Source organism: Nomascus leucogenys, chromosome 9 (assembly GCF_006542625.1).
Source record: "Nomascus leucogenys isolate Asia chromosome 9, Asia_NLE_v1, whole genome shotgun sequence".
In the NCBI taxonomy this organism is placed as follows: domain Eukaryota; kingdom Metazoa; phylum Chordata; class Mammalia; order Primates; family Hylobatidae; genus Nomascus; species Nomascus leucogenys.
Window position 1 is genome coordinate 44,881,286 of NC_044389.1, and position 13,585 is coordinate 44,894,870.

A 13,585-nucleotide genomic window follows, 5' to 3' on the forward strand; every position below is an offset into this window, starting at 1 on the left:
GGGAATGAACTGAAATCAGACATAGAGCTGACAGTCTTGGGAAAGGAGCATATGACAAGTATTAAAAATTACATTTATCTACCTTTGAGGTACAACTCCTCATAAGCAAGTCCAAAATCTCACAATATTTCTTATATCTAAGATTGCATATATCAAGATGATGTGTAAGAAGTAACGCTTTGGCAATTCCCTTCTAGAAAGAGAGCAGATTCTTTTTTTCTATAAAAAGTCATCGTAAGATATAATAGAATCTTTTGAGCTCAGAAAAGCACTGTGCCATAAGGATCTTTATTTATTGTGTTTACATCACTTAATTTTATCACTGTGTGCATCTTTCATGATTTATACTATTCTGGTTTACATAATGGATTTAAATAAAGCACAAATAACACCCTGCGTAACAGTTTTAGTTTTGAATGCATTGTGTGGCAGTAGAGAAAGCATGCTTTGCAGCCAAACAGGCCTGATTAGTTCAGTTTCTTCACTTACTAGCTGTATAATCTTTAAAGAATCACCACTTTTATAAAACTTGTTTTCTTATCTCTGAAGAGCAGCACTAGTCCTTTCCTGAAATGGCATTGGATGATGACTAAATGAGAGAACAGTCATTAAACCCTTAGCTCTGTGCCTAAACAGAGTCACAAAATAGTAGAATGTGTATGTATATGTACGTACTTGTAGGTATGCACCTGCGTATAGGTCAGTGGACAGTACCCGGGTGAAAAATAGTTGTTTGTTTTGTTTTGTTTCAGACAGAGTCTTACTTTGTTGTCCAGGCTGGAGTGCAATGGTGCGATCTTGGCTCACTGCAACCTCCCACTCCGGGTTCAAGCGATTCTCCTGCCTCAGCCTCCTGAGTAGCTGAAACAGGAACCCGCCACCACATCCAGCTAATTTTTGTGTTTTTAGTAGAGTCGGGGTTTTGCCATGTTGGCCAGTCTGGTCTTGAACTCTTGGCCTAAAGTGATCCACCTACTTGGCCTCCCAAAGTGCTGGTATTACAGGTGTGAATCACTGTGCCTGGCCTAAAATCCTGTATTTTGTAAACCTCAAAGAAGCAATCAATACAAGGGATCTTCTAACTTACTAATTGGTTAGGTTCTATTGTTGCATTAGATTTATAAGGCTGCTGTGATACGTGATAACAAACAATGGCTTAGACAATAGAAATTTATTGTCTTACAGTTTTGGAGGTCAGAAGCACAAAATAGGTCTCAATGGGCTAGAATCAAGGTTTTGGCTGGGCTGCATTCCTTCCACTAGGTCCTAGCAGAAAATCTGTTTCATTCTTCTAGAAGCCGCCACCCACATTCCCTGCCTCATGGGTCCCTTTCTACATCTTCAAAATGAGAACACTGCATCCTTTTGACCACTTTTCCATTATCACCTTTCTCTGATGACAACCTATGACTCAGCTGGGAAATAATTTTTGCTTTTAGAGATTCATAATTAGATGGGCCACCAAGATGACAGAGGATAATTCTACCTATCTTGATTTCTTTAACCAAAATCATACCTGCAAAGTTCCTTTTGCCTTATAAGGTAACATATTAACAGGTTCCAGGGATTAAGATGTAGATATATTTTTGGGTGAGTTTGGTACTGCATTATCCTGCCCACACAATTGCATAGCTGTTATTTGATTGGATTTCAAAATGCATCTATCCACGGGAATGGTGTCATATATGCTATCTATGCCCATAGATTAATTCACAAAATCTCTTTAAATAATAATGTACCACAACTACAAAAATGCACTACATTACTAAATAGGCAAAATCTAGTCACAAAGGATGTTTGCAGAATTTACTTTGAACGACTGGTACAAAATTCGAAAAGTCTAAATCCTTGAACTGAAAGATGAGAATTGGAGAAGAGGATGGAGAAAGTTTGGAAAAAAAGGCATAAGAAGCTGTCTGTGGTGACCTCAGCATGATGCCATCACAGATCTTCCTTGAAAAAAAAGGCATAAGAAGCTGTCTGTGGTGACCTCATCATGATGCTATTACAGATCTTCCAAGTGCCTCAACAGGTGACAACACCAATTCCTCTGTCACTTTGTGCTTTTTGCCAAAACCTTCCTTACCATCACCTTCCACTTAAGCCCAGAATATGGACCCAGAGCTCATCCCCATAGTTCCTGCACTTAAAATCCACTGTGAGCTGTCACTATGTGGATCAAAGGGAAAATTCACAATTCAAAAAGCTTCCTCACCTGCCTCTTCCTTTGCTCTCTGTTCTTCTTGCCTTTTCACCTCCCATTACTCCTGACTTCAGAGAGCACAGACCTTTCTGAAGGGAAAGTTAAACATCACGAACCTTGGGTGGATGAGTTTTGTTAAGCAGTGGTTGAGGCTCATCCAGGAAAGTTGTAGACTAGCGGTGGCAGTGAGGTACCTAGCACACTGATGATTTCTAGGTGACGATTAAAGCATAAAAACAACCATTAACCTGGTATAATTTTCAAAATAGACTATATCTATATCATTTTTTACAGATCATACAAGCTAGCAAAACTAACCCATATTTCCAAAGATTTCATCAAAAGAGTAAATTAGGAACATCTTAATAATTGGTGCTGCTTTTTCCCTGGCTCTTTTCTACACCAGATAATGCGGGGCTTTCAGCCCTTCATTAACAAGAGTTGTCGAGACTCCCTAAGCCACGCATCACAGTTGCTGAACACAAAGCCCTCTCTATCACAAAAGCATCACTGTGGCACTTCTTTCTTCTTCCCACATTCTCCGCTGCCATAAAGCAGGGTCAGAGTTCTTTGTTGCTATCTTGAGCATCCACTCCTGAGCCATCTTTTGGCAGACTCTGATGTCTTCTTTTAAAGCATTCCTAGCCTCCTGCTGCTGTCCCTGTTGCTGTAGCAGACCCTTGATGTCATTAAGTCGCCCTGTATTTCCTGATGCGGAGAGACCAGGCTTCATCTTCACAAAATGGTGGTGGGGGAATAAGGGGTGGAAATCCATTTCTGCTCCTCCTTGATTCACCATCATTACATAAAGCAGAGCTTCTTATGCCACGAACAACTCAAGGTTCCCTGGAGACGAGGTCTTTCAGCTTCTGTCTACCACAGCTCTCTTTGCAAGGCTGGAGTCTGGAGACAAATTTTTCCATGCAGCTCCCAAATGCCCCTTCCTCAGACATGTGTAAGCCTTTCTTTCGAACATCCTCATGTGAATTTAATTCCTGGAAATACCAATATGTGTCTGATATGTTGAGAATAGTTTGGACTAAAGCTAAAACTTCCACTATATGAAGAATATATCAGAAAAAGATGATAAAGGACATACTGGAATATTTTCTAGCTTTATTGGAAGCGGTCATAGTACACCATATAAATAACATTAAGTGTTGTTACATTTTGGATGCTAGTGATGCCTTTATGGTGATAAGAATTGTCACTGCTTATATCTACAGTTGAATTCCCATTCTGTTATGACTTGTGATCACTACAATAGTTTGGTTAATTTGAACCATAAGGGTTCTTTAAACATTGTTTTACATTTCAATGCCTTTATAGGCTGTAATGTGACCCTCCTGCTGATTGGCTGCATTCACATACACTTACGCAAACCAATATTTACTAATAACAATAATATGAAACACATACTCTTGAAGACCTTAGGAATCAAAAATGAAAAGACATAGAATTCCTATCCTCAAATAGCTTATATTTTTTTAAGAAACTATATTCATAAAACATACTTAAATTAAACTACTTGGAAGATGCCTATGCTTGGCCAAGTGCAGTGGCTCATGCCTGTAATCCCAGCACTTTGGGAGGCTAAGACGGGTGGATCACCTAAGGTCAGGAGTTCAAGACCAGCCTGGCCAACATGGTGAAACCCTGTCCCTTCTAAAAGTACAAAAAGTTAGATGGACGTGGTGGCAGGCACCTGTAATCCCAGCTACTCTGGAAGCTGAGGCAGGAGAATCGCTTGAACCCAGGAGGCAAAGGTTGTAGTGAGCCGAGATCAAGCCATTGCACTCCAGCCTGGGCAACAAGAGTGAAATTCCATCTAAAAAAATAAAAAGCTGCCTGTGCTTAATTATATTTGTCAATTGAAATTAAAACATATTTCACAAATGATGTCAGATTAATAAAATGGGCTTTTCCAAACAAACTGTATAAAGAAATACTCTCTTCACAGAGAAGTAAAAGAAACAGATAAATGTTAACTACAAACTTACTTGAAATTCTTGAAGGCTAGTGCAGACTCTTGCACAGGTTCAGGTGTGTTTACAATTCCAGGCTTGGATTCAACTTCAGGACTATGTACAAGTACAAACATGTGTACAAGTACCTGGGTTTGTAAAATGATTCTGCTGTGTATTAAAGAATTGACTTTATCCAAAAGGAGATATGGCATTTGCCTTAAGCTATGGGGAGGTGGTCTCTAGGCCCCTGAAATGACCTATCCGAAAAAAGTGTCTCTGTTTGCCCAGGTGTTTTGGTCAATGGGTAGTCTTACAACGCACCTCATAATGGGGCCTTTGGAACATGACATATCAGTTATGATCTTCAGAGGAACTGGAGAACAAACCTCCAGAAGGGCTAAAAACTAAAAGCCAGCCACACGTGAACACCATATGGTTAAACTGTAATAAAAAAAGTCTGGACATCAAAGGCTTGAGTGAGCTTCCCCAGTTCACAGTATTTTTGAGTATAGTCACACAATGTAGCTGGAAGGAGGTAATGCTGTCCAGAAACCCACAGGGAGAGGGAGACCAAAAGCTTTATGTTTGGATCAATTCTAGACCTTGCCCTATGTGTCTCTTTCTGGTTCGTTTTGATTTGTACCCCTTCACTACAATAAGTTTAGTGTAAGTTTACTCGCAACTGTAAGTTTAGTGCTGTCATGAGCTCTGTGCATATTTCTAACAAATTATCAAACCAGGACGTTTCTGGGAACCCACAAATTTGTAGGCTGCTGGTCAGAAGTAAGTGGTAACCTGGGAACCGATGAACTTGTGGCCACTGTCTGTAGTGAGGCCAGTCTTGTGGAAAACTGTGCCCTTCGCATGTGAAGTTTGGACCAAGATTGGGTAATTAATGTCAAAAGTCATTGCACCTGCAGTAATTTTTTTCTTTATGAGGTGTATCTTTTTCTTTGCCTTGTTTATGTAGGATATATCTTACATAAACAAGATAAAGGGCAAACAGGCATGAGATAGAACGAAATATTGTTGTTAATATTCATATGTGTCTCCAAGACTTCAGATGAGGAAAATTAGTCTCCAATTATGAATGTGACTTCTCATTCATTGTAAGGTAATTCTGGCAATTAATATTAAGATGTGAAGAAAGAAACTCCAGTTCCTTACTAAATTATTTAATAGGCCTCTGGTCAACTCATGTGAAGTGTGAGGATGAGAGCAACCAGCAGGGTGAGGCGCTTGTTCAGTGTTGTTTCACCAGTGCTCATTACAGCATAGACAACGCATGGCAGGCTACTGTCTTAAAAGAAAATTGTCTAAATTCCTGTATTTCCTCACCAGTATCTAAATAATGAAGCCTGAAAAATATACGATTATAGAGTTTTCTCTAAAGAAAACCCCCAAGATAAAGATGCGCCTTTGGCATGTCCACTTCGAACTTTGCATTTTCTAAGGAGAAGGTTAAACGGTTACTTATATGTATCCCTATTTTCCCATTGCAGGACTTTGGCTAAGTGATAGTAAGTTGTATTGGATAAGTGCAGGAACTCCAAGAACAAAGATGATAAGCTCTTTTGTCATCCCCACTTTACCTATATCTATTATCACCCCCCTATAACCTCCAACAGATTGTGTGGCAGACAACCTCTTCACCCAGGTGGGGCACAGACCTATCAATTTAGTTATTTCTGTCCGGTCATTACCTTCGGATGAACACTGTGAGTTTTTACCTTTCTGGGTCACCACTTGACCTCTAGGACTAGATTGTGTCCAGAAAAAGTAGAAAGTTCGGATGGAAGACTTACTAAAGGAGCAGATGGCTGAGTATTACAAGCTACAAAACCGATCACCCACACCAGGACTAAATGAAACTCACTGCAAAACAAATTCGAGGAGTCTCTAGCCCCAGCCAGAGATAAAATGAAACCTGATGAGCCAGACAATGCTGCAGGATTGTAACCAAGCAAACAAAACTAACTGACCAGGTGTAGGTTCTGTCTTCAGTGGCCAGCAGTCTACCTAGCCATGAAGTGGATGAGAAAAAGCTCCTGGAGATCAGAAGAACCAGGTGTCAAAGTACCCACTGACCTATCACTTTCATGACAAGATTATCACCACCCTAAACAATCTTCTAAAAGATACACCTATGAAACTTTTCAAGTGTCTGACATTACTTGACAATATTTGTAAATGATTAAAGTGGACTCAGGTTTAAACAGGATTAGAAATTTAAGTTTTGCTTTTCCAGTTAATGAGCAAAAGGGGTTTTAAAAAAGGAAGAACAGATTGCTTACACCTCAAATAAAGAAATTATATTTTCTCTGCACTATTGTATTGCAGCTGGGATTCAGTTTTGCAACCCACTAAACAATTTGCATGATTAACTTTGCATTTGCAAGAGTCTGTAATATCTCCATATCCCATGCTCACACACAAATTACTCAGAAAGGAATATATAGATATTTCTCTCTCTCTTGAGAGGAAAGAGAGGGAGGAATATCTATATATAGAGAGAGATCTAGGAGGAATAGATATAGAGGAGTACATATAAATAGATATAGATAGGAATTTATGTGTATTTATATGTCTCTATATATGTATATTGAAATGTTTATGGAGTATATGTATCTCAGTCACAGAAAAATCTAGAACAATTTAATTCTCATAAAATTTCTACCAGTTCAGAGTTTGTTGCATGGTATATAAAATACTTTTTGTACTATATACTATACTTTGATGTACAGTACATAAGGTATGGACTGGTAGAAATTTTAGAAGAATTAAATTGTTTTAGATCTCCCCACCCACATACCCAGATTTAAAGCACTTTTACTGACAGTTGTTCACTCCTGGGCATGTCACATATGCTCAGACCAGCAGAGCTTAACTGCAGGAAGCATAGCTTAGGCTCTGGTAAATCAGGTGAAAGTAAGGATTTTAGAATTGCCGACAATGTGTAGCACCATCCTGTCATACTAGAAGCAGTATGTCATCCTGTCAAACTAGAAACAGCACATTATGGTACATGAGGAAACAAATGTAGCAGATATAAGTACAACTTACATTATAGCTCAGATGCTATCTTACCTTATTTGGTGCATGCACCAGCTTAAACAGTAATTTAATTTATCAAATGAGCACTAATGTTCAAATACCCAGTTTTTCCTAAAAATTTTAATTCAGCCTTGGGATCCTAGTATTTGACCAAAATAAATATTATTGTTTATATTCATAAAGTTATTTTCTGGTCAAATATGATAAAGGCAAGCTAATTTTATTTTCTTGAGATATCACTGAAAGAACTCCACAAACCAGACAGTATTCCTCATAATCTTGGTTATATGTTTGCATTCTAACACAAATCTGAGTGAAGGCACCGATACACTTCTTTGACATATATAGTGAAACTTACTATTTTTCATAGTCTCTGCACTCTGAGGACGTAGGCTCCGTTAACAATCAACTCATATATGTGCCAAAATCTTCCTTAACTTATATGCAGATAGTGAGCAGCTATTTACAGAAATAAACAATTCATATTGCAGAATTTGTAAAGAAAAACATATGCAGTCTGACCTTCTCTGTAAATTGTGAGTTCAAGGACTCAAACGCTTGTCTAAAGGGAATTCCCAAAACCAGGTTTTGAGGCAGTTATAAAAACATTCAGGGGAAAATATTTAAGAAAAACCAAATGCCTCTCCACCCATAGTAGAGTTTATCCCTGGTAACTTTCTCAGTAGATATCCCCAATATTTAACAAAATTGTTGAGTTGCAGATGCAGTTTTTTTGTTTTACTAATATTTTGTGAACAGTCTTGAAGTTAATCTGACATAAAAATAGAAAAATATGTGATACTTCTACTAAGTTGAAACAAAAACTTTTACTTTTATCATGTCTCTATCATATACATTTATAGAAGGGAGAGTACTTAAAAATGTAGCTCTCAGGCATCTATTTCAAATTTTCTCCACTTTTGACCTAAGAATGCTCAGGAGAAATGAATGAAACGATAGTCTTTTGTCTTCCCCAGTTGTTTCTCACTCCCTACTTCCCTAAGCAAACTTTGTCAAATGCCCATGTACATGAGAGGTAAAAATCTCACCCCACCATCCTAGGAGGTTGAAAACCTGCAGGTCAGCTTTGGCAGGCTTCCAAATTAACCGACCTGGTGGAGGTCCTGTGATTCATGGCGGCATCTTGTGCCTGAGTAAAGAATGTTATCATGATTTCTTTAAAATTATTGATGTACTGATTACTATGTAACCTACTGCCACTGAAAAGGATGCTGATTTGTTTCTGAATCATGAAGTTTTGCTGATCTGTTTCTAAATCAGAAAGTTTTCCTGACTGTCCTGCACATAGACATTTTAGCCTAGATCTTGCAATCTGTACCCAACGATTGCAGCCTCTATATTGCACTCTCCAATGAAAAAGGACAACTCCAATATGAAAAGCCGCCCTCCCTTCTCCTAAACATTCTGATAAAAACCTTTCAATTTGTAACACGCCCTGAAACACTACCAACATCGTCCGTGTGTCTCACTTTGGCATCCAGTTAAACCTTTATCAAATTATTTGTGTCTCAACAGCCTTAATTGTAGTCAATAAAGGGAACATCTCTGGTGAAGAACTCAATACTTCACAAGCCCATCTCCCATTCCTGGAAAAACAATACAGTGGATCCCTGAGTAAAAATTCTTGAGAATCCATGACTCAGTAAAATTAGCCTTTCTTCCGGTCTTTGCCTACAATTGCCCATCGGTACTTTGTTCACAGAATAAAATGTAATTTCCTTAAGGACAGACTTCAAAGGCGTTTGATGATTCATAGAGCTGATTCAGCCAGTGTAACACCTGTGAAAACCGCCTTTTCCTAAAATTCATTTTGAGCCTGCACAATTTGCAAATCAAAGATTTTCAGTAGATAATATATATATCAAATAATTACATTGTACTAAGACTTTATGTACACTGTCTTACTGAATTCTCACAATATAAGAGAGATAGTTCAATTATCCCTGTGTACAGATGAGAAAAGCAAAGCTTAGAATTTTTAAGTAACTTGCCCCTGGTTCCATTGCTATTAAGTAGCAGAACTAGGAGGAGATCTGTGTGATTTTATTTGCCAACCTAAAGATTAAAGGCAAAGAAGAAAAATTGGTAAACTCCACCAAAATAATCACTGTTTTTTTTCTAACTTAGTTACCAAAAACAGCAGGGGAAGAGAGGGCAAAAATTTATTATAAAATATAAACATACTTTGAAACGTATAATTTAATTTTTTTTCCTTGATTTAGTTATAGTTCTGCCAACTGTCTTCTGCCACCAAACAAGTGAGAGTTGATTCATTTTAAATGAGCTATTTCCTTTTACCTTTCGTCTTTTCAAACTGGTAGCATATTGTATTTCTTTATCTTTTAATTTTAGTTTAGGTTCAGGGGTACATTTGCAGGTTTGCTATATAGGTAAATTGTGTGTCTCCAGGGCTTAGTGTACAGATTATTTGCTCACACAGGTAGTCAGCATAGTACTGAGAGGTGAAGCCAGCTGGGCTTCTGGGTCAGGTGGGGACTTGGAGAACTTTTCTGTCTACCTAAAGGTTTATAAACACACCAATCAGCAGGGCGTGCAGACCCTGTCATAAGATTCGTAATACCCTTGCGGGAGTTCACTACTAATTTCACAATGTGTGGACACCGCCTGTGTCATTCTTCGTAATATCCTAGGGGGATGTTTCTTTCAATGTCACAAAGGGTGTACAAAATGTCACAGAAGGTGTTCACCTTGTGACGTTATCTGTAATACCCTAGAAGGGTGTTACTCCTAATATGTCACAGGAGTGTACACCCTTTGATATTATTTGTAATGTCGTAGAGAGATATGACTTCAAATATCACAGTGGATGTACACACAGAGTGTCTACCCCGTGATATGATTCGTGATATCCTAGGGAGATACAACTCCTGGTATCACAGTGCACGTACCCCGTGTGTGTACACCCTTGAAGTTAGTCGTAATATCCATGGTAAAGATTACCCCTAAGATCACACAGTGTGCACACCCTGTGATCTTTTTCTTCATATTATAGGGAGATATTGCTTCTAATATCACAGTGGGTGTACCCCTTGTGTGTATACTCTGTGACAGTATTTTTTATATCCTAGGGAGGTATTACTCCTAACGTCACAGTGGGTGTTCACCCTGTGTCATCGTTCTTATTTGACTTTACTGCCTTTTTTAACCCACACTACAAAAGGAATGGACCAGATAAAACGATATTGAGATTAGACCGTGCTGCCATGTGGCCGCCGCAGGACACCTTTAATATCCCTGTTTCTCAGGCTGTCGACGAAGGGGTTCAGCACGGGGGTGACCACCGTGTACATCACTGAGGCCACTGCACCCTTTCTGGGGGAAGATGACACATCTGAACTGGGGTATCCTCCGACACCTCTTCCATAAACTCAGCAAACAACTGACAGGTGAGACCCACAGGGGAAGAAGGCTTTATACTTCCCACCTGACGATGAAACCGTCAGAACGGAGGAAACCATTTTATAGTAAGAGAAAAGGGTCCCCGAGATGGGAAGGAAACCAAATACGGCAGCAGGGAAATACATGATGATGTTATTGGTGAAGGTGTCACAACATGCAAGATGGGGGAGTTGAGAAGGGTCACAGAAGAAATTAGGAATTTCTGCATCCTTGAAGCAGGTCATTAGCAAGGCAATCAAGTCGTGCAGCTGGGAGTCTAAAAGACTGAAAAGAAAAAAAAAAGAAAAAACAAAGATAACAAAACTAGGAAGCCACAGAAACACGGGATCCTGATGGCTGAATGATATAGAGGGTGACAGATGGCTACAAACCGGTCATAGGCCATCACGCTCAGGAGCGTGTCTCTCTTCCACGCCTCAAAAATGGCAAAGAGAGACATCTGAGTCAGGCAGCCTGTCCAGGAGATGACTCTGCTGTGAGATTGGATGTCCACAATCATCTTGGGGACCGTGGTGGAGGTGAAACCGATGTCAGGCGAGGACAGGTTGGAGAGGAAGAAGTACATGGGGGTGGGGAGTCAGGGCTGATGGCCAGGATGATAAGCAGGTTCCCCAGGACCGTGACCAGGCACACGGACAGGAACAGCCTGGCGAGGATCGGCTGCAGTTCTGGATCCCCTGAGAGTTCTAGGAGGAGGCATCTAGAGACATTCTGTTAGATTCTGTGGGTCTGCATGGTTTCGACACCTTTTGCCTAGAAAAGGGGGTTGAAAAATGGGAAACAAGGAAACCAACACCGGCATTGTGTCTGCAGTTTGGATAGAAGCAATTCACAAGTATTGTTTTCAGATTTCAGAGCAATCCACGCTCAGCAATATTTTGCAGTGCTGACAAACTCAATTGTCTTCTAATGCTTTCATCATTGATTTCTGTGTTCTTCAGTTCTTGCTGTACACACCTGCCTTAGAGACACTAGATTCAAGAATGTTCCAAGAACCAGATCAGCGTATATAACAAATGCGTAACTGCTAGAAAATACAGCCTATCTTGTCCAAAGAAAAATGCGTCATAAAACCATTCTCTTCACTTGAAGAAAAAGGTTATCCTAATTAAAGGAAGTTAAGAGCTCAAATAGTTTATTTTATTCTGCTAGATTGATACAAATTCTCTTGATTTAGAACATTTATAAACACCGTATAACAGCTGCGACCGGGCCGGGCGCAGTGGCTCACGCCTGTAATCCCAGCACTTTGGGAGGCTGAGGTGGGCGGATCGCCTGAGGTCAGGAGTTCGAGACCAGCCTCAACATGGGGAAACCCCGTCGCTACTAAAAATATAAAATTAGCCGGGCTTAGTGGTGCATGCCTGGAATCTCAGCTACTGGGGAGGCGGAGGCAGGAGACTTGCTTGAACCTGGGAGGCGGAGGTTGCGGTGAGCCGAGATCGAGCCATTGCACTCCAGCCTGAGCAACAAGAGCTGAGACCATCTCAGCTGGAAATGAAATGAAAGTTGATAGTTCATAAGCAGAAAATAGTTCCACATGCCGGTTAGGTCCCAGTGATTTCATCATTCCGTTTGCTGACTTTTCTCCTTCAAGAGAGTAATTGCTTCCTCAAATCGGTGGGTCTTCTTTGAAAATTCACGTCAGCTATAACTCCTGTCCTTAGCTTAGGTGGACTTAGAGTTTTCATCAGAAAGTTCGGCCAGACGCGGTGGCTCACGCCTGTAATCCCAGCACTTTGGGAAGCCGAGGAGGGCGGATCACGGGATCCGGACATCAAGACCATCCTGGCCAACATGGTGAAACCCCGCCTCTACTAAAAATACAAAAACTTCTCCCGGTATGGCGGCACGCGCCTGTAGCCCCAGCTACTCGGGAGGCTGAGGCAGGAGAATGGCTTGAACCTGGGAGGCAGAGGCTACGGTGAGCCGAGATCACACCACTGCACTCCAGCCTGGGCAACACGAGCAAAACTCCGTCTCAAAAAACACAAAAACAAAAAGAATCAAGTAAGTCGAAGTCACACCGATGACAGCCAATTTTTGTGAACCAAGGAAGTGTCAATTCAAGAATTAACATAGATTTTGACTTTTGCTCTCTCTTCTGTGCCAAGCAAGATACAGGCTCTGGGGAATCAGAAACAAGAGACTCACTTGTTCCTCTCACAATACTCAGTACTTACTGAGATAAGGACAAAACAAAATGTCCTGTCTGGAACACAGGGAGACCAGAATTTCAGGTCAGGGGATATTTCCGTTGAATTGTATGGAGCTGAAGCTTAAAATAGTAACGAAAGTATGGAAGATTCGCTTTGCCTTGACTTTATGCATCCATCACAGAGAGATCACGCAGCAGGCACCCACGATCGGTTTCATAATCGCTCACTTCCATTGGATCACCTAGAAATCAGCTCAGATGAGAGTGCTGAGTCTCAGAGGTTGGACATCTCACCCCCTGCCATACAGAGAAGTCGAAAGGGTGGTATTCCAAATTCATGGCCAGGCTCTTAAGTCCCGGGTACTCTACTTCATGGTCTTCCAACTGTCAAAATTTGTGGTTTTGGTTTTGGTTGTGTTTTTGCTCTTTTGAGACGGAGTCTCGTTCTGTGGCCCAGGCTGGAGTGCAGTGGAGTGATCTCGGCTCACTGCAACCTCCGCATCCCAGCTTCAAGCTATTCTCCTGCCTCAGCCTGCCGAGTAGCTGAGACGACAGGCGCCCGCCACTACGCCCGGCTCATTTTTTTCTATTTTTAGTAGAGACGGGGTTTCCCCATGTTGTCCAGGCTGGTCTCGAACACCTGACCTTGTGATTCGCCTGCCTCAGCCTCCCAAAGTGCTGGGATTACAGGCGTGAGCCACCGCGCCCAGCTTCCAAAACTTGTAAGCAGAGCTCAGAGGTCTTAAGCACAGGCACATGTGA

At 40.8% G+C, this 13,585-nt stretch overlaps 1 pseudogene; it reads right to left on the bottom strand.

Annotated features, from left to right (window-relative positions):
* Nucleotides 1-10,454: 10,454 nt before the first annotated feature.
* LOC100596995 lies at nucleotides 10,455-11,467 on the bottom strand (annotated as a pseudogene).
* Between the last annotated feature and the right edge of the window lie 2,118 nt (nucleotides 11,468-13,585).